The following is a 20783-nucleotide window of genomic DNA, read 5'->3' as shown; positions in this document are numbered from 1 at the left end:
CGCTTCCTAGATCTTGGGAGTAAGCCATAGCCGAGACACATTACTTTCCTGGTGTTGCCAGCTGGGGTTCTGAGTAGTTGGGCTGAGATATGAGAACTGCATAGAAACCAAGACAGAGCCTACATCCATGGCTGCTTAGTCGCATGCTTTCTTTAAGTCTAGAGGATACTCTCATCATCTTTTCTGGGCTTCATGCCTTGTCCTCCTTCACCCTATCCGATCCTCATTTAGACCTGCCAGCTCATTTCAGTGTGTTCTTGTACTGTACCTGTGACCTCAATGAGTGAATAAGAAGCGTATTAAATTCTGGAGCTTGGGCTTTATGGAGGCCCATCAAAAGCCAGATTTATAATGTAGTTTCGAAAGTATACTTCTGTTTTAAGAGGGTTGTCTTACAAGTACGGGACATGACTAGAGGAAGAATAAGGAAAAAGGGAAGAAGTTGTTGTTTGGAGTTTGCATGAAGGGAAAAATTCCAATACATTTTTGCTTGAGAGAGGAGCCTGAGGACCTCGGTGTCACTTGGGTGCCAAGCAAGCAGTATGGGAAGACCTAGCAATCTTTCCATTGGACATTTAGATATAAACCAGAAACGAGGGTCTTACAATTCTTCACTGTGTTGGGTTCTTTTGCTTGCAGGTAGAGTGAGATGGACTGTAATATGTGGGGCAGAGAAAAAGTCAACGAATTTTGAGTAAAACCATGCTATTTCTAATTATCTCACTTTAATTTTAGCTGAAAGAAACCCAGGAAATATAGTGTTTGAGCTCAATCAATACCAGAAAATTGGTTTTCAGTAGACACTGTTTCTTGATTCGTATCCAATTAGGATCCATTCGTTACAGAGTTAGGTAATGCCTGTTCTCCTGGTTCCCATTTGTCTCAGTCTTTGTTATGTAGAATCAATGGGCTAATAGACTGTGGATTCTGGATTAGGATGGGGCTTCCTTTGTTTCCCAGAACTGCCAAAAGTTACCACAGATTTGATGGTTTAGGACAACAGAAAAGCTTTCTTACAGTTCTGGAGACCAGGAATCCCAACGAAGGTCCATCTCTTCAAGACCATCGCCCCCCAAGAAGTCTTTCTTGTCTCCCAGTGTCTGATGGCTCTCTGGTGTTTCTTACTTGTGGCAACATGACTCTAATGTTTACCATCACTTTCACAACACCTTCTCCCTCTCATATACAGTTATTCCCTTCCTTTTCTCCTAAAAATAACAACACTCATTGAATTCAGAATCCATTCTAAATCCAAGATGTTTTCATGCTAAGATCCCAAACTCAATTAGATTTTCAGAGAGCTGCAGAGGAGTTATTTCCAAATGAAGCCGCAGTGCAGTTGTAAAGGTTACAACTTGGGATGAGCCTTTTTTATGGGACATCACTTACAGTTTCGTTTCTGTTGCTTTGAGGAGAAAGGGCTTATTTTAGCCCACAGTTTTGGATTACTGTCCATTACTGGAGAGAAGTGGAGGGGCAAGAACTTGGAGCAGCTGGTCACACAGCTCCACAGTCAGGGACAGAGGGAGAACACATGCAACCATGCTTAGCGCTCGGTTAGCTTTTCTCTAACCCAGGGAAGGTGCCACCCACATTCAGGTGGGTCTTTCTACCTTAATTAACATAGTGAAGGAAACCTCTCACAGACATATGCAGAGATCTACCTGATCTGACAATCCTTCAGCAAGACTCTCTTCTAAGGTGAGTCTAGGTTGTAGCAAGCAGTTATGCTAACCACCATGCCATCAATTCCACTGTAATGGCAAAGACAATTGGAAAATAAAGAATATAGGAATATGCAAGGAATAAGTAGCATTTACATCCTATTCCTTTTCTAGATTCTTACAGAGCCAGTTGTCCACCTTAAAAAGACTAGAGTAGGTTAACTAAGAATGTTAAGGTCTATCCTGTTTGGTTTTTATTACCAACTGACATAAATGGGAGTAACCCGGGAAAAGAGAACCATAGCTGAAGAATTGCCTGGATCAGATTGGCCTCTGGGCAAGTCTGTGGGCATTGCCTTGATTGTTAATTGTTATAGGAGGGCCCAGCCCCCTGTGGGCAGCACTAACCCTAGGCAGGTAGTCTGAGATATTGAAGAAAACTATATTTGCATGAACTAACCAGTGAGCAAGCCAGTTAGCAGTGTTCATCATGGTTTGTGCTCCAGTTCCTGCCCTGTGGTCCTTCAACGAGATTGAGACCGGGAAGTGCAAGCCAAATCAACCCTTTCTTCCCCAAGTTGCTTGCACAGTGTTTATCAAATTAGAGCATGGCATCTCTCTCTTTCTCTCTCTCCCTCCCTCCTTCCCTCCCTCTCTCCCACTCCCCCCCCTCTCTCTGTGTGAACTTGAGCACAAGCAGAACAACTTTGGAGTGATGTAAATTGTTATGCTGGGATCATTTAGGCAATATGGAACTTTAGAATGGTTACTAGGTAAGAAATGTGTTAACAGGATTTGAAGCAGGATAGACCTGTGACCTCTCAGCAGGTATAGAAGCCGGTGTGTTAGTTCATTCTGAAGGTATCTGTATCCACACAGGTAGTCAATACAGTGTATGCAAGGCTGGATGAGAAGTTCAAGAGCAAATTTCATCTCCGTTACGTAAGAAAAGCCAAAAACAGTCAAGAGATACTGGAGTGTGTCTAATGACGTTGCCATTAAGTTGGTAGGAACTAAGAACTATTATCATTTTGCTATTTACATTAATAAATCTTTTCCCATACTCCAGGAGCCTAGGAGGGTTTACTGTTAAAGATCTAAGAAAACATGCAGATCTGTCTCCAAAATGTGTGGAGAATCCTATGTGAGTGCTGCTCACTTGAGAGCTTAAAGTTACAGATTGCCTTGTTTGGAACACAACAACCTTGAGGAACTGTTGTGAAAGATGGTCACAGCCTAATGTCAGGAGCTTTGAAAGACTTTGGTGAGTAGGAGAATCATGAGGAATGGTTGGGAAGGAACAGTAATGGAAAGGGAAAATATTGTCTACAAATAATAACAGTTCATGGCCTAACAGGCATGGATTCCTGCAAGCCATTGTGCTTTAATTGGTGAGAGACATGAGTAGGACATGCGTCAGGGTGTGGTGCACCTTGGGCTGCTATCCAGTAAGAGTAAGTATTAGGAGCTTATGGCTCACTAGCAAGCTTTAGTACTGCAGGGTTTCTCTCAAGGCCACGAGGAGGGGGCAGAGCCTGTGGGAAAACCTTCTGCAGAAAGCACAAGGGTCCATGACAGGCACTCAGTCCTGACTTGGGTTTTGTTCTGCATCCCATTTTTGTGTCTTCAGTGTCCTCTCTTCTGAAGGATTCCTTCCTCCACCCCTGCTGTGAGCTGTGACACTTCTGCTTCTGGATTTATTCTTTACTCTATTTTTTTAAGCAGGAAAGAGACAAAGAAGTCATTGGCTTGTTCAGTTGAAAAAAATAGAAAATACCAGCACAGCATCCTTTTATATCTACCCTGCTGTCACTTTATAGGAGACAAGAACGGAAGGTCAATGGGTCCTAACAAAGTTTGTCAGTGGGGTTCAGAAAACTGTTTCTCCCTGGGGACTTGAGAAATTGGCTTGGTTGCTTATCAAGGAGCCCTGTTCACACAGAAGGAAAAGAGGTCAGCCAGTGGCTTGCACCCATGGGTAGTTCTTCAAGCCATCTGGGGTTCCTCCGATTTACTCCTTGGGCAGCTGGTTGTGTTTAGGAATTGCTTTTTAAGTAGTGGAAGATGAAGAGATATTTATAGGTCAAAGGAAAAGTTCTTGGGAACAGATGATGCCTGGGAACTCTGTAGGGAGAAGAAGGCAGAAGACAGGGCTTTCCTGGGTCAACCTGGACCATCACACGTCCCGGTTCTACTCTAGAAGGTTGGGGACAGTCTGATTCAAAAGAAAGAGTGAAGGATAGAGTGGAGCAGAAGGGTCGCTGTAGCTCGGGAAGTTCAGATAGATCCATCATCTTTGTAGCTGCTCTTGTAATGTTTTGCACAGGCAGAAGGGTCACTGTAGCTGGGGAGGTTTGGATAGACCCGTCATCCCTCACTGTCTTTGCAGCTGCCTCTGGAATGCTTTGGAGGCTCCAAGAGTGATGCCAAGATACCTTATCTCTAGTGTGTAGGTTGCTTTCATAGTTACTTATATACAAGATATTTCCTTCACTTGATATTATTCCAGGCCAACGCTGCATTCCTTAACTTTGGGTTTCTAGGCCCAAACACAATTATAGAGACACATATGTAGCTCAAAAATATTTGCGGTGTGATAAAAGGAAAGACGGACTACTTGGTAGCCCGTTTTGAATTTCACAGTTGTTTATCCATCGTTCATGATCGGAAATTCTTTCAACTATCAAGGAACGACATAGCTAAGTTAGGAGAAATAATAAAAATGTCCATGCCAAGGTACCATGAGACAAGAATATGTTAGATTTGAGTTTTTCAGATTCAACATCTGGTCAGGTGTGGTACTTTGGCTCTTGTTATACTACTGACCAGGGGTAAATTTACTGAATGGAGAGAAAAGGAGATAAGATGCAATAGCACCAACTCTGATTCTAGCCATCTTCTATGTGACTGACCCGAAAGAACAATGCCGTAAGAGGTTGCCTGCCAAGCTGCCCATTCTGTCTCTTGTTATAGAGAGAAAGGGGAGCTGCTGTCACAAGGGTTGGAGTATTCTTGGCCCATTATGTACCAGGAGATACTTTAGACTATGATGGGAAACCCTTTTGCAAGAGGGCCTTTGCTAAAAGACAAAAGTACAACAGATGTAATAAGAAAAAAACCGTCGTGGGCTTAATTGTAGCTCTAGAGCGCAGTCAGAGTCTGCACCTAAAAGTACTCAGAAGGCTCCATTGACCAACAGGAGCCAGCTATATTTACAGATAGATGGACAGAAGCGACATGCAAAAATGGGAAACATGGGAGAGCCAACACAGTTTCTTAAAGCTGTGTTTGTCCTGCCAATGTATGCAGTTGGTGCTTGCGATTAGATTTGGCTTAGCTATTTTTTTTTTTACAAGAATAGAGGACATTGTCTGCACATCAAGATAGGTTACAGCCCACTGTACACAGAAAACCCTTTAGGTTAAACAGTGTATCTGGGAAGGTGGCTGAGGTCAAATTTAACTCTGGGAAAGAACAGTAAGTCATTAGCATGCTAAGGCGCAGAACTATTTAGTGTACTTCGGCACCATCCATTACAAAACCAGTACGAACTGTGCATTCTTCAGGCAACCCTGGAGGGTGGCATGAGACAGATACTCAGTGTGTCCAGGATAACATTTGCAGGGCATCCTGTGTTCTGTACAAACCTCAGTTTTCTTTATATATTTCACCTCACTACCCATATTTCCACCAAGAATGTAAGTTACTTGATTTTTAGTTATTCACAAATAAGCATGGTTCTCATTTTGAAAATTTTCTTGCTTTTTTTTTTCTGTTGGGCCCAGCACTCACGGAGTCTCTGTGAGTTGCTTGTCAGCTGATAACCACAGGTGCATCCTGTTTTCTAGTCCTGGCTTACAGCCCCAGGCTTGCCCCACTGGCATCAACCTCTAATTATGAAAACACGAGCTCGTACACCTGGGTTTTTTTCCACTGTGCTGTAAGTCTGCATATAAGGCTGCTCCCTCCTTACAATACACACACACACACACACACACACACACACACACACACACACACACACACACACGGAGTTTATGAAGGTGAATTGAAAGGAAAAGACAAGTACGTTTTGTCTTTCATTTAAATCTCCAGGCTTTTTGCCCGATACATTAGACTTGCTTGTGGCGTAGGCACCACATTTTTCGCCTTTAATTTGCTTTCCTGGGAAGATTCCTTTGGCATAGGACAGCAGTATATTCTGTCTCACTTGTCATTTGTAGTAGGACATATATTATGATACGCTATGTAAGCAATAAGAAAATAGCATACGTTTACGTTTATCTTGTAGTGATATATAATTTATGATTTATTAAAGCTTGCCTGGGGTTTTAGAAAGCACAATCAGTCACAAGCCATAGAAGGTGGTGGCACACACCTTTAATCCTAGGACTCAGGATTAAGAGATAGACAGATCTCTGTGAGTCCAAGGCCACCCAGATCTACACAAGACTGATCCAGTCCTAAAGAGAAACAGCTCACACAAAGATGATCTCAGCACCTGGGATCACAACGCCTTTAATCCCAGCATTAGAGAGGTATAGAAGACATGAGCAAGGTCTCAGTATTAGATTAATTCTCCAGCCACATTGATAATAGGAACACTCCAGCCCTTTTAGAGATCAGAGCTCTCTGGAAGCTTGGCTGTGTTGTTTCCCTGATCTTCAGGTTGAACCCCAATATCAGTCTCTGGGTCACATCTATTAATTTGTGTTACAATATCTATTTTTTAACCTTTGTGAATAAGAGACTATACCCATTAGTATATGTGTTTCTGCCTCATCAAAATACATTGCTATGTTTGTGAGGTTAAATAAGTAAGTACATGTTTAACTGAATTATAGAAATAATCTGACCATCTAGCTACGGAAAAAAAAGAACCCTCCTGCACATCTCTGTTGTATTACATGCATTACATCCATACTCCTTTTGAGGGCGCTGTTTGATAGACGCTCCCACCCCCTTCCTGTCTCATACCAGTTCATCTTTCTCTTATTACCGTTTCTATTTGTTTAACCTAGAGTTGTATTCAGTAACATAGTGGTTCTATACATGCAAATCATATTCAAAACCACAGAAAAATAGCTTTTCATGTGAGGGGTGAAGTAGAGATCCCCTTGACTTAATGTCTTCAAAGGAGAAAAATAATGGGTAAGTTACACAATGCAGCCATTTTATTAAGCAAATGGTAAAAGGAAAATTAGACTTAATGTTCATAACAGCCTTTCCAGAGTGCTGAAAAGGGGCGGCTTGGGCACTGCCCAAGTCCTTGACGGATCTGGCATTTAGGCTTTATTTGTTAGTCATTTACTATGTCTATTTATATAGATTTTTATTTTTTGCTTTTCAGTCCAAAGCACCACCAGAGAGTATTTTCTTTAGGACACCAGCTGGTTCCTTTTCTCCTAAATGGGCACAGTGTTCCTGAAGATGAGGTCGCTAGCATGGAAGTGTGCCCTCTTTCTTTGTGAAGACTGTCTAAAATTGAAAATAACTTTTTTTCAAGTAGCAATTTATCATAGCAGGGGCCATGGCTCACCAACACTTATTGAGGACTGGGAATAGGGAAAAAGTATGAGGTATTATTTTCTGAAGAGCCCAGAAGATGGGGAAACTTTCGGAGATTGGCCATACTCTTTCTCTCACTTTCAAAGGGAAAAGGCAATCTTATTTAGTGGATAAAGAACTATAATGCTGTAATGTTTGTGTCCTGTGTATGTCCCACGGCACCTTCATGTGACTTTTCAGTGAACGTGTCTCAGGTCACACAGCTGCTTTAGGGTTGAGTTGTCTCCTTTAGGAGCAGATCCACGCTAACAATATTGCACTTGTGACATACACTTACAGAACAAGAGAGTGATGCGATTAATATGAAGCTCAAAGACAGACTAACTCTTCAACAGTCTAGGCAGAAACAATTTCATTTTATTGTTAATGATTCAGAAACTGTATACACCATAGTGGGGTAGCCAAAGGAGATGGGAGTCTTGCTAGTTCTTTAAGCAGATAACCACTCTTTTAGAGTGGATATTGCTAGTAATTTTAGTTCATGGAGCTGAAAACCTACAACTCATGGAGCTGAATGTCTTCTCTGAAGAAATCTGATTGGCCACATATTTCTCTAAACAGAGAACTGTTTGTTACATGTGAATCTTGGAGAAATCCTCACATCTGAACTTGTTGTCTTGAGATTCTGCTGTTTACTCTTATAAACAGTTGTTTTCCCCCAATAAACTCATTCATTTACTTCCTGTGGAGGAAGGGCAGTGGGACAGTGGTTTGTTTGTGTGTCTATATGTGTAAATGTTTAGCATATGTTTGTGTAATTATGTATATGTCTTCAAATGCATATGCATGTGGTGTAAGTATAGGACATGTCTGTGTAAATAAGTGTATAGTATATGTGTAGATATAAGTATGTATATATATGTATACACCCACACACACGTGCGCACGCACGAGCGCATGCGCACATACACATACACATTGATAAGTAAGTTGTGTGTGTGTCTGTGTGTCTGTGTGTGTATTTGGAGGGGGATGCTATGGGTCACCTTGGGAAGTTGGTCTTACTTTCTGGCAGTGTCAACCTGTAAGGACCTCTTAAATCAGCAGGAATCAATATTCCTTGGAAATACCTGAGAAGGAGCAACTTAAGAAAATTTGGTTGAGGTTTAAAAATCCACTGATGTTTGGAGCTGAGGCTGTAACCAGGTTGCACAGATGTATACATGAGAGATAAGGGAATTAAAAAGTATGTGTTCCAGAAGTAAACTGTAATGACTTGAAATTGACAAGCTTTCTGTGGGCCTAAGTCCCTGGAAGATAGGGTGTATTTAGGAAAATACTTAGGGACATAATGCCAATTTTGTTTGTTTATTTTTTCTCCTCCTATTTCATTTTTCTCCCTACTGCCTGTAATTCAATCATATCCTTGGGCCCGGGTGTATTGCCTAAGGGGAAAGAAGAAAAAGCAAGTGTTTCAAAAGTCTAAACCTTAGGGAAATGCAGAGGATTTGAAGCGAAGAAAATGTTATGAGAAAATACTTTCAGTTAGCCTTTGCTGCATGACAAACTTCTCCAGAATTTCACAGCTAACATAAACACCATTTATTGTTGCCTCAACTCTGCTGATATGAATCGGCCTAAGATGACTGTGGCTGGCATAGATTCTGGCTCAGCAGTCAACTTACACAGGGTTGCATGAGCTCTGTCCATGTCTAGGGATTGGCTGGTGGATGGGGGGTGATAATGAGGATAACCTTGAGCCTCCATCATTGTGCATTCTGGCTTTGATTTCTTCACACCTTATCAAGTGAGCATCCTCCCATCTGTCAATCACCTGCCTCCTCAGGCCTGCTCCAGAGCCCCTACAGCATGGCTTTCATTGGCCATAGGAAGGCATAATGGCATCCTGGATTTAAGGAGTGGCGAGGCAGCATCCATTCTGAAAGGAGGAGCCAATAAGATATCATTGCACAAGAGGGAGCCAATAAGACGTCTCACAAGAGGGATGCTCCTAGGGAGGGAAGGAGAATTGCAGCCGTCTGTCTGATCTGCTATACATATCATGAAAGAGCACGTAGCCCTGACATTGAGAGCTGGATGAAGCCGTATCTACAGCAGCGACACTGGAAGAAAAGACAGGTGTTCCCTTTCCCATTTGGGGAAGAGTGAGAATCAGGATGATGAGTGATGGTGTCAGTGCTTGGAACAATGTTTTTGCAAAAGAGTTGTGAAAAATATGTCGACTCCCATTTGTATTTGTGGTATCAGAGAGAGAAAAATGCCTGTAGAACCCAGATGCCCCTTGGGAAAGGGTGACAGGATTTGCAGAGAGGCAAATGGGCCATAGAGGCCACAACAGAACTACTTTCTCCCAGCAAGCCATGGCAAGTTGTGGATAGTTGGAGTCACTGAAGCAGGACATCTGTGACCAAGCACAGGTGACATCAAGGAAGTCCTTGGGGTGATGGTTCGGTGGGTTAACATTTGTTATGCAAGTGTGGGGACCTTGGTTGAATTCCAAAATTTCACCTAAACAGCCGGGGGTGGTGACAAGCTATTGGCGTCCCAGTGCTGTGGGTGTAGATGGGTAGAGACCCTGGGTACACTGGCCACCTAGCCCAGACTAAGTTATGAGCCCCACGAGCCACTGAGAGAGCTGATGCTGACCTCTGTCTCCTCATGCACATGCTCTCACAATGCAGACGTGCACTTCTTCCCCCAGGACACAAAGTTATTGAGTGGATCGGCTACTAGAGACAGAGATATCTCCTGTGCTCTTGACACACTAACACTTCGGCACAAGGAAGCCATGCATACAACAAAGACACATCCATAGGCGTGGGGCACTGAGGACAAAAGACATTGCGAGATTTTATGTTTGCCGTCCCACCAGTATAAGCCTTGTAAAGTGGTAGCTGAGATTCAGCCTGTCTTTTGTTGGAGTAAGACAACACACGTACAGTTTTTTCTTTAAATGACTATTATTTACTTGAAGATACTATTAAGGGGCAATAAATACATAGAAAGCATTGTCCCTGGGGCTCTGGCTAGTTGCTGTGGACAGTATGATAGGACAGGTTTCCTTGGCTTCAAGTCTGATCATTGTCCTACAGTCAACATATGACTCCATAGAAGACAATTCTTCCTGTCTTAGAAATATTCAGTGTGACAATGTTGTGCTATTGCTCTAGCCTTGAAATGAGGTATCTGAGGTATAGCTGGAGTGACTGAGGCCAACAGGGAAGGAGTGACGAGTGCCAAGTGGGACTGGAGGAGTCTGTGAGGAGTCTCAGCAGCGCCATGCTAGAAGTGATTTGTATTCAAGATGAGCGATGCTTCTGACACCAAGGCCAAGTCTTTGCAGAATGTGGAACCAGCACGGGGGATGGTGGGAATTTCTAGTTGTTTTTCATTATGAAGGTGCCAAAGTGTCTGAGCTTATGTTAAATCTAAAGGCATTGTTGCTGGAAATGGGAGGCAATGAAGCAGAACATCAAACAGACATTGATCGGATGCACCTAAAGAAGGTGAAAGGCGGAGCACGCTAAAACACACGCGACTTATAGAGCCCGGGCTCTGTAGAGACTTCCAGTTCGGGCTGGGGTGATGGGTTGAAAAAGCGAGAAGCGTTACCTAGCTGAAAGCAAGCTGTTTTATTCTTGGGAAAATGCAAAGCCTTGGTGAACAATAAGAGTTCTCAGTACAGCCCTGCGGGATTGAAAAGAGACAGACCCTTGGGCTGACTGAAGCAAAGACCAGGGAGGCACTCTTAAAGGAACAGGGCAAACCTGCCTGTGGGAAGCGATTGTGGACACAGCAAAAACCAGCATCGGGTTATTGTGTGTCAACTGTGGATTTCTTCACCTCTCAAGTCTCACCCCGCCCCCGCCCGATTTTCACGATGTATAAAATGGAGGTAAATAGTAATACGAGTGCTCGGCCCCTTGCTTGTCTTGGCTAGCTGTCTGGAAGGCTGCTCTTCTTAGTGGAGGTCTTGAGAGATGGAGGTTGTACTAAGACAGAGTGTGTTGAAATGGTGTGTATAAGTATAGTACTTAACGTGGGCCACAGTGAGGGGAATAAAGTACTTGCCTCAGGTACAACATGAAAGGGGTACCCAAAACTCGGTCTTCAAGGTAAACACTATTTTAATGTAATTTTTAAACAGGAAAAAATCAGTACAAAAAACAGCAGGATGAACAAACTTCCTGAGTTTTAAGTAAAGATGGGATCATGAAAAGCACCACGCTGAGCTATGTAGGCAGAAGGAAAGCCAGGACACTGACTCTTCTTTATCTGAAATTTTGGTATTTTTTTTTAACCAGGGCTTTTTGTATGATGGCGACTTTTAAAAGGTATGTGCACTTGTTACTTCCTCTGGTCACTGAGTTTGGACATCTGTTTACATTTTAAACCTTCATTTTGGTTTCCCTAGTTTTGCTGCTTGGTTTTGTTTTTGTCTGTTTTGTTCTTTCTTTTGAATTTAATCATTCTCAAACCCACTTTCTCAGCTCCTACTGTAAACTACATTTTTATATTTGAAAATACCTAGGCCAAGAAAGAATATGTATTTGTTTTGTATGACTCCTGTAACAAATTGTCACAAACTTGGGAGTTACAGACAGCTCATATTTACTCCTGCAATTATGGAGGTCATACATCTCCATGCAATTTCCTTGGGCTGGAATCCAGGTGTTGACAGGGTGATGCTCACTCTGGAACTTTCGAGAGAGTTCCCTTTTCCTGCTTTTCTAGCATCCAATGCATTCCTTGTCTTTGGTCTCATTTCAGTATCAGAGCCTTCATGGTCACATTGTCTTCTGTGGTCATCACCACTCCTGCTGTATTTATTATTTATTTATTTGTTTATTAGGGAGCAATTTTCCCCATCTTTTTTTCCAACTGTAATTCTTTGACAGAGCAAGTGTGATTAAGTTTAGGGTAGTCACCCAGATAGCTCATAATATTCTTCCTATCTCAATGTATGTCCCTTAATTGTATTGGGAAAATCTCCTCTGCCTTGTACAGTGCAGGCTGTGGTGACTGTGGCTTGGATGGCCTTGAGGACCACTGGTCGACCTCTCATCAGCTGGACAGCACAGGTTGGTTCCACTGATGTAGATCAACTTCTGTGCAGACTACTGATGTCTTACCAGGTGAGGAGAAGGTGACAGAATAACGTTCCACTTTCTTTGTGGGCCTGCCGAGTAGCTGGGGACATAATGAGGGATGAAATAGGTGAGATGGATAGTAATTATTATCCCTTTCCTTCATGCAGAGCCCTGTTTGAAAGATAAGGCAAAATAAAGCTTAGCATTTGGAGACACACAAATCTGACTCTTTTTAACTGAAGTTCCAAGGACAACAGCCTTATATACGGGACAGATTTTATGAGGCTGACTGCCTGACTAGAAATTTGTGATTGTGGAGAAGGGGAACGCATCGGAATATCTTTAGCCCTCGCCATAGCCATTCATTGCCCACTGTGTCTGACCTGACATCCTTGTGGCTATCGAGTAAAACCTTTTTGAATGTGTTAATAGACCACTAGCTCCTACAAACCCCAAAGCTAAGAATGTCATCAGGTGAGATCCGAGACTTACAGCGGGGATTTCCCTACACTTCTGTGACACACCTATGTGATATTTCATGCATTTGTAAAATGCCTTGATTTATGATTTCCTTTTTGTCTGTAACTGTAAAAACTCCATCAACTGTTTCCACATCGGAATGTGTTATTTGTGGGCAGGCTTGCCAATTGTGAACCCTGCAAGACACAATAATAACTTTGTTGGTAGGATAGGCCAGCTGGTGTAATAATGGCATGTGCATTACAAGAGTGACCAACCACTTTCTGAATGGCCTGCTCCACAAGAGGGACCTCATACCTAGCACTATTGTTGGGACAAGAATCTGTGACCCTCAGTCAGAGCATCCTACTATCATTGTGTTAAACCAACATAGTATTAGACCAACTTGTGATGGCTTATTACTATATCCATAGATTGGTTCATCTCTCAACTATCAACAGAGAAGCCTCTTCTTACAGGAGGTGATTAACATACATACCCACAACTGGTCAACATTCAGAGAATAAGAGAGTTCAGAGTGCTCAGTCTTAAGTGGGACATCTATACAAGCCTTCCTCCTCCAAAGGCTCAGGTATCATTGTGGAAGAGTGGGCAGAAAGAGTATAAGAGCCAGAAGGTTTGAAAGAGTGTAATGAAACTGTCTTTAGATCAGGTGCACATATGAGCTCACACTAGCCGTGAAAACATGCACAAGGTTTGGGCAAGATCAAGCCAGTCAAAAACTCTAGCATGGGAAGGGAGTTGATCATGAATCCCTGCCTCTAGATGAGGAGCTACTGACAACAGAAAATGGCTTCTGAGAGAGAGAGAGGAACTTTGTTTTTTTGATATGCAAGCCCCCATGAGGCTATCTATCCCTCATGCCTAAACAAAAAACGATAGTGCTGAGCGGACTAGTGGGTTAAAAACAATGACAACAACAACAGCAGTAACAATAACAACAAAACAAAAGCAAAACAAGAATACCAAGAACGCATGAAGTTGGGAGAGAATAGAGGTGGGGTGATGAGGGAAGAATTTGAACGGAGGGAATAGAGAGTGGGTTTGGTCAAAATACACTGTATGTGTGTACAACATTCTCAAACAAACAAAAAGCAAAATACTACATCGGTTCTGGGGAAATATGATTGTATTTGCTGTTTGGCATGCATATATATATGTATGTATACACACACACATATATATAATATATATGTATATCTATGACTGAGGATTATTTTTCTTTCACCCTCTCCTTTTCAGGGTCATGCCACTTAGGACAAGGTACAGTCTGTAGAGGGAGAGACTGTCTTTCAGGCTTTGCAGGCCACACAATCTCTGCTGCAGTGTGTATCTGCTCTGCTGTTGTATTAGTAGTTAAATATTATGTAAAGAAATAAACCTAACTATATACTAATAAAACTTTATGGACAAAGAATTTCCCATTCTTATATATTTTATACACACAATGAGATACTTTTTAAAAAATAATTATTATTATTTTTATTTAGGTTAGAAACAATCTTGTTTCACATGTCAATCCCAGCTCCCTCTCCTTCCCCTCCTCCCCTACCCTCCCCACCAGGTCCCCCAGTCCTCCACTCAGTCTTCACTCCAATCTCCAGGGAGGGTAAGGCCCTCCATGGTGGATGTCCAGTAACTGTCATTTCATCCAGGGCAGGGCCTAGGCCCTCCCACAAGAGTCCTGGTTGAGAGAGCCTCTCATATTGTGGCATGGGCACTCAAAATCTATTTGTATGCCAGGGATAAATACTACCCAAGGCCCCATAGATTACCCAGGCCTCCTCCCTGACACCAACATTCAGGGGGTCTGGGTCAGTTCCATGCTTTCCACACAGCCATCAATCTGGAGTCCAAGAGCTCCCCCTTGTTCAGGTCAACTGTTTCTGTGGGTTAAACCAGCCCAATCTTAACTCCTTTGCCCATCAGTTCTCTCTTTCTGACACTGGATTCTAGTTCAGTTCAGTGTTTGTCTGTGGGTATCTGCCTCTCCTTTCATCAGTCACTGGATGAAGGTTCTGTTTCCCAGACTCTCTGGCAAGTGGGATTGTATGCTGGCACTCCCCTGATTCATGTCTAAAATCCATAAATGAGTGAGTACATAACATGTGTCTCTTTTTGTGACTGGGTTACCTCACTCAGTATGGTTTCATCTAGTGCCATGCATTTGCCTGCAAATTTCAAGATTCTGTTTTTTTTTTCCGCTGAGTAGTACTCCATTGTGTAAATGTACCACATTTTCTCTATCCTCTTCAGTTGAGGGGCATCTAGGTTGCTTCCAGTTTCTGGCTATTACAAATAATGCTGCTATGAACATAGTGGGGCAGACATCCTTGTTGTATGAATGGGCATCTTTTGGGTATATGCCTAAGAGTGGAATTGCTGGGTCTTGTTGTAGACTGATTGCCATTTTTCTGAGGAATCTCCATACTGATTTCCAAAGTGGCTGTACAAGTCAGCACTCCCACCAGTAGTGTCCCTTTCTCCACATCATCTCCAGCACAGACTGTCATTGGAGTTTTTAATTTTAGCCATTCTGGCAGGAGTGAGATGGTATCTCAGAGTTGTTTTGATTTGCATTTCCCTGATGGCTAAGGATGTTGAGCTCTTTCTCAAGTGCCTCTCAGCCATTTTAGACTCCTCTACTGAGAATTCTCTATTTAGTTCTGCACCCCATTTTTTTATTGGATCCTTTGGTGTTTTGGAGACTTGCTTCTTGAGTTTTTTGTAAAATTTGGAGATCAGCCCTCTGTCAGATGTGGGGTAGTGAATGTCTTATCCCAATCTATGGCGTGCCTTTTGTCTTGCTGACTGTGTCCTTTGCTTTACAAAAGCTTCTCAGTTTCAAGAGGTCCCATTTATTAATTGTTGATCTTAGTGTCTGTGCTAGTGGAGTTATGTTCAGGAAGCAGTGCCCTTTAACAATTCATTCAAGGGTGCCTCCCACTTTCTCTTCTAACAGGTTCAGTGTGGCTGGATTTATGTTGAGGTCTTTGATCCATTTGGACTTAAGTTTTGTTCATGAAGATAGACATGGATCTATCCCAATTCTTCTACATGCCAACATCCAGTTATGCCAGCACCATTTGTTGAAGATGCTTTCTTTTTTTCCATTGTATATTTTTAGCTTCTTTGTCAAAAATCAGATGTTCATACATGTATGAGTTAATATCAGGGTGTTCAGGTTGATTCCATTGGTCTATCTGTCTATTCTTTGTGCCAATACTAAGCTGTTTTCAGGACTACAGCTCTATAATAGAGCTTGAAGTCAGGGATTGTGATGCCTCCAGATGTTGCTTTGTTGAATAAGGTTGTCTTGGCTATCCTGGGTCTTTAGTTTTTCCATACAAAGTTGATTATTGTTCTTTCAAGGTCTGTGAAGTACTGTTCTGGGATTTTAATGGGGATTGAGTTAAATCTGTATATTGCTTTCAGTAAGATTGCCATTTTTACTATGTTGATCCAACCTATGCAAGAGCATGGGAGATCTTTCCACCTTCTGGTGTCTTCTTTAATTTCTTTCTTTAAAGACTCAAAGTTCTTGCTATACAGGTCTTTCACTTGTTTAGTTAGCATTACCCCTAAGGTATTTTATGTTGTTTGTGGCTATTGTAAAGGGTGATATTTCTCTGATTTCTTTCCCAGCCCTTTTATCGTCTGCATATAGTAGACGATTTTCTTGAGTTGATCTTGTATCCTGCCACTTTGCTGAAAGTATTTATCAGTTGCAGGAGTTCCCTGGTAGAGTTTTTTGGGTCGCTTATGTAAACTATCATATCATCTGCAAATAGTGAAAGTTTGACCTCTTCCTTTCCAATTTGTATTCCCTTGATCTCCTTTTGTTGTCGTGTTGCTCTGGCTAGAACTTTAAGTACGATATTGAAGAGGTATGGAGAGAGTGGACAGACTTGCCTTGTTCCTGATCTTAGAGAAATTGCGTTGAATTTCTGTCCATTTAGTTTGATGTTGGCTGTTGGTTTGCTGTATATAGCTTTTATTATGTTGAGGTAAGTTCATGTTATCCCAAATCTCTCTGAGACCTTTATCATGAAGGGGTGTTGGGTTTTGTCAAAGGATTGTTCAGCATCCATTGAGATGATCAGGCAATTTTTGTTTCTCAGCTTGTTTATATGTTGGATTATATTGATGGCTTTTAATATGTTGAACCAACCTTGCATGCCTGGTATGCAGCCTACTTGATCATGCTGGATGAGTTTTCTGATGTGTCCTTGGACCCGATTTGCCAATACTTTATTGAGTATTTTTGCATCAATGTTCATGAGGGATATTGGCCTGAAGTTCTCTTTCTTAGTTGTGTCTTTGTGTGGCTTGGGGATCAAGGTTATTGAAGCCTTGTAGAAAGAGTCTGGCAAAGACCCTCTGTTTCTGTTGCGTGGAATACTTTGAGAAGAATTGGTATAAGCTGCTCTTTGAATTTCTGGTAGAATTCTGCACTGAGGCCATCTGGCCCTGGGCTTTTTGTTTTGGTTGGGAGACTTTTGATGACTGCTTCTATTTCCTTAGGGGTTATAGGTATATTTAAATTGATTATCTGTTCTTGATTTAATTTTGGCAAGTGATATCTGTCCTGAAAATTGTCCATTTCCTTTAGATTTTCAAATTATTTGGAGTACAGGTTTTCAAAGTAGGACCTGATGATTCTCTGGATTTCCTCAGTATCCATTGTTATGTCCCCCCTTTCATTTCTGATTTTGTTTTTTTGCATGTTCATACTCTGTTGTTTGGTAAGTTTGGATTAAGTTTTGTCTATCTTGTTGATTTTCTCAAAGAATCAACTCTTCATTACATTGGCTTTTTTGTATTGTTTCATAGTCTCTGCTTTATTGATTTCAGCCTTCAGTTTGATTATTTCCTGGTGTCTACTACTCCTGGGTGAATTTGCTTCTTTGTATTCTGGAACTTTCCATTGTGCTGTTAATTCTCTAGTGTAACTATTCTCCAGTTTCTTCATGTGCGCAGTTAGTGTTATGAACTTCCCATAAGTTTTGGTATGTTGTATCCTCATTCTAGGAAGTCTTTAATTTCTTTTTATATTTCTTCATTGACCCAGGAATGGCGCAATTGTGCAGTATTGAACTTCCCTGAGTTTGTAGGGTTTCTGCAATTTGTGTTGTTAAATTCCAATTTTAACGCATGGTGGTCTGATAAGGTGCATGGAGTTATTTCATTTTTTTTGTACCTGTTGAGATTTGATATGTTGCCAAGTATGTGGTCGATTTTTGAGAAGGTTCCATGTGGTGTTGAGAAGAAGGTATATTCTTTTTTATTTGGGTGGAATGGTCTGTTAATCCCCATTGGGTCATAACTTCTAGTTCCTTTGCTTCTTTGTCAGATACTTTTGATATTTTTAATTATTTGTAAGTGCTAATGTAGAGTGTATTAACTATTTCTAGTATGTTGAAAATGTAGGGACTGGTGGGCTGTGTCTTCTGGTCCCTTACCTGCTGAGATCACATTTTTATAGCTTATTCAGGGAGGAATGAGGAATGAGATGAGATGGCATAATGTTATCATATTTGGAGGTCTAGTTATATAGGCAGTATCTTACCCCTAATCTCATCTAGTCTAGGTGGCTAGTGGTCCACTAAGTTACTAAGTTCCAGAAGATTTTGCTTGATAATTTAAAGGAATGTTAGACACAGGGGTGAGCAATGAATGATAATTTGAGAGGCTAAAGATTTTATCCTTCTGCCTTGAAGTCTTTGGTTAGCTGAAGTATCAATCTTGGCCTGAGCCCTCCATTATCTTTATCCTTTTATTTTCTCGTACTTCTACTTTGAGTGTATTTCTTCCTCTTCCTTTCTCCCCAACAGAGTGTAAATTCCTTGTTCATCGTTGGCTCTTCAGCATCTTCTCACAGTGGTCCTCAGAGCTCCACAGATGTTTTCACGGGTAAACAATTATCTAAAATTGCATATTGACATTAGATACACTTAAAAATAGTGATACAGTATGATCTATCGTGCTTTCACATGCCACATACTTTTTGATCCAGTTAACAAGAAGGAACAGTTAGAATGTCTGCACTGAAAGATCCTTCTGTGGGGGAACAGGTCTTTCCTCTCTCATCCATCATGCTGACTCTATACTCTGCTAATCTGAAAATAAAGCAAACAAAGCATCATGCCCTGGAGATAAAACAGAGCACGAGTGAAACCCTGTCAGTGACCAGGCAAAGTTGAACACCCCAGGCAAACAATGACACCTTTGCCTTCTGATTACAAAGTGCAGCTTCCAAAGAGACTCTTCTTGATAAAACACCGCTGTTCACCGAGGAGGAAATGAGATGTCAGAATATTTAAAATGAACTTCTTACTATTTAAAGATTATATATATATATATGTATATATATGTATACATATCAGCAAAACAAATAATGCATTCAGAATCATGGAAAGACTTAGAATTTCTCTAGCACCCCTTCCATTTTGTTTAAGGTTTGGGCGCCATCTCTAAAGAATGTCTCTCTGTCTGTTACATTGTCATGGGAGAAGTTAATAGGATGTAAGAGCAGTTGCTATAGCTTTGAGAGACCCAGATGCCATCAGTGCTTGGTTTGGATGATTGTGGCTGTGGGATGTGCACACAAAATACTGTGCTGATGTTAGGTCAATGATGTCAAAGAACAATTGAGCAACTTGGCTTCTGTGTCAAGGGGAGTCACTTCTGCCATGCAAGCAATAGTGCATGAAGGCTGGGAAATTAAAGGGCCTAACCACCCGTCTACAACCATCCAAGCTACTTTATTTTTTCAAGTGAAGTGAAATCCAAACACAAATAGCCAGAAGGGTGAAATTTAAATTAAACTTCAGAATCGTTTTGTGTTTGAATCATGTATGGTGTTTCTAAGCCTGTTGATAATGTTGCTTTCCCAGGGAGCTTAAAAAAAATAACAGAATGCAAGAATCTCCCTTGATACTATAGTCTCAGTTTACATGCTGTGCACAGATTCACTTGGAAACACAAGAGTGTGATATAACCTTCTAGAAGGAGTTTCTTAGCTGCGACAGCCACATGTGAATTTCTCTATGATACCAACCTGATAGGCAATAGGAACTTAGGCTGGGTTAACTTGGGGTTTCTTATTAGGTAGCTGCACTTAGAAATACCAAGTTAAACACACACACACACACACACACACACACACACACACACACAACCACCCCGAGTATGTAGAAACTTGCTTGTAATTTTTATGCTAGTGAGATGGAGACAAGTTGTGTTATTTCTAGCCAACAAGTCTAGTTTTTTTGGGGAGTTTCAGGCCAACCAGTGACTTTGTCTCAAACAAGAACAAACAAAGGAACACATGGACAGAAGAAAATGACATGTGGGATGGCATTCTCATGATAGATAAGCATCTTGTTTTCTGTATTCTGCTTTATGTGTTGGATAAGCATCCCCAGGCTGTCAATTTCTCCCCTTAGGTCTCCTATCAGGAGATGGTCTTAAAAGGGAAGAGTGTTTCTTGCAACAATTCAGATGAAAAATCTTTGAGAACTATTTATTGTTTGAATCACAGACAACCTGCAGAAATTTGACTTTTAGGGAAGGTTGGAGTCTACTTTGGTACCATGCAAGCAATGACGCTGCTACTTGGGTAATTGCAATTATGAGCTTTTTCTCTGAGTCCAAGATTCTTTCTGTCTGTCTTGATGGGGGTCATTCTAACCAAAATGATCTAATATCTAGCAGTCTAAATTTTTATATACAATTCTTTTTTATTTTTAAAATAATCTTATTTTAATACCAATCCCAGCACTCTCTCCCTCCTGTCCCCCCACTTTCTCCCCACCCATCCACTCCTCAGAGAGGTTGAGGTCTTCCACGTGGAATTATCAAAGTCTGTCACATCATTTGGGGCAGCAGTCTTTTAAGGTAAGAAACTAAAGGGAAAAGGCTGGGTAAAATATATTCAAAAATCAACTCCTCCTGGGAGGAATCAGCAATGCCACTGATGTCTAAAGGTTCAAAGTAAAAGTCGTAAGTTTCTTGTCCC

General features: G+C 41.5%; 1 long non-coding RNA gene across 1 annotated transcript; it reads left to right on the top strand.

Annotated features, from left to right (window-relative positions):
- The first annotated feature begins 10712 nt into the window (after positions 1–10712).
- On the top strand, positions 10713–12322 carry LOC121141756. Its single transcript, XR_005878691.1, has 3 exons — positions 10713–11088; positions 11498–11527; positions 12201–12322. It is a non-coding gene; the product is annotated as an uncharacterized LOC121141756 (long non-coding RNA).
- The last annotated feature ends 8461 nt before the right edge of the window (positions 12323–20783 follow it).

The sequence above is a fragment of the Mesocricetus auratus genome, unplaced genomic scaffold, assembly GCF_017639785.1.
Source record: "Mesocricetus auratus isolate SY011 unplaced genomic scaffold, BCM_Maur_2.0 Super-Scaffold_100008, whole genome shotgun sequence".
In the NCBI taxonomy this organism is placed as follows: domain Eukaryota; kingdom Metazoa; phylum Chordata; class Mammalia; order Rodentia; family Cricetidae; genus Mesocricetus; species Mesocricetus auratus.
Note: the sequence above shows the minus strand (reverse complement) of the source record. Positions and strands in the feature narration are given on the sequence as shown.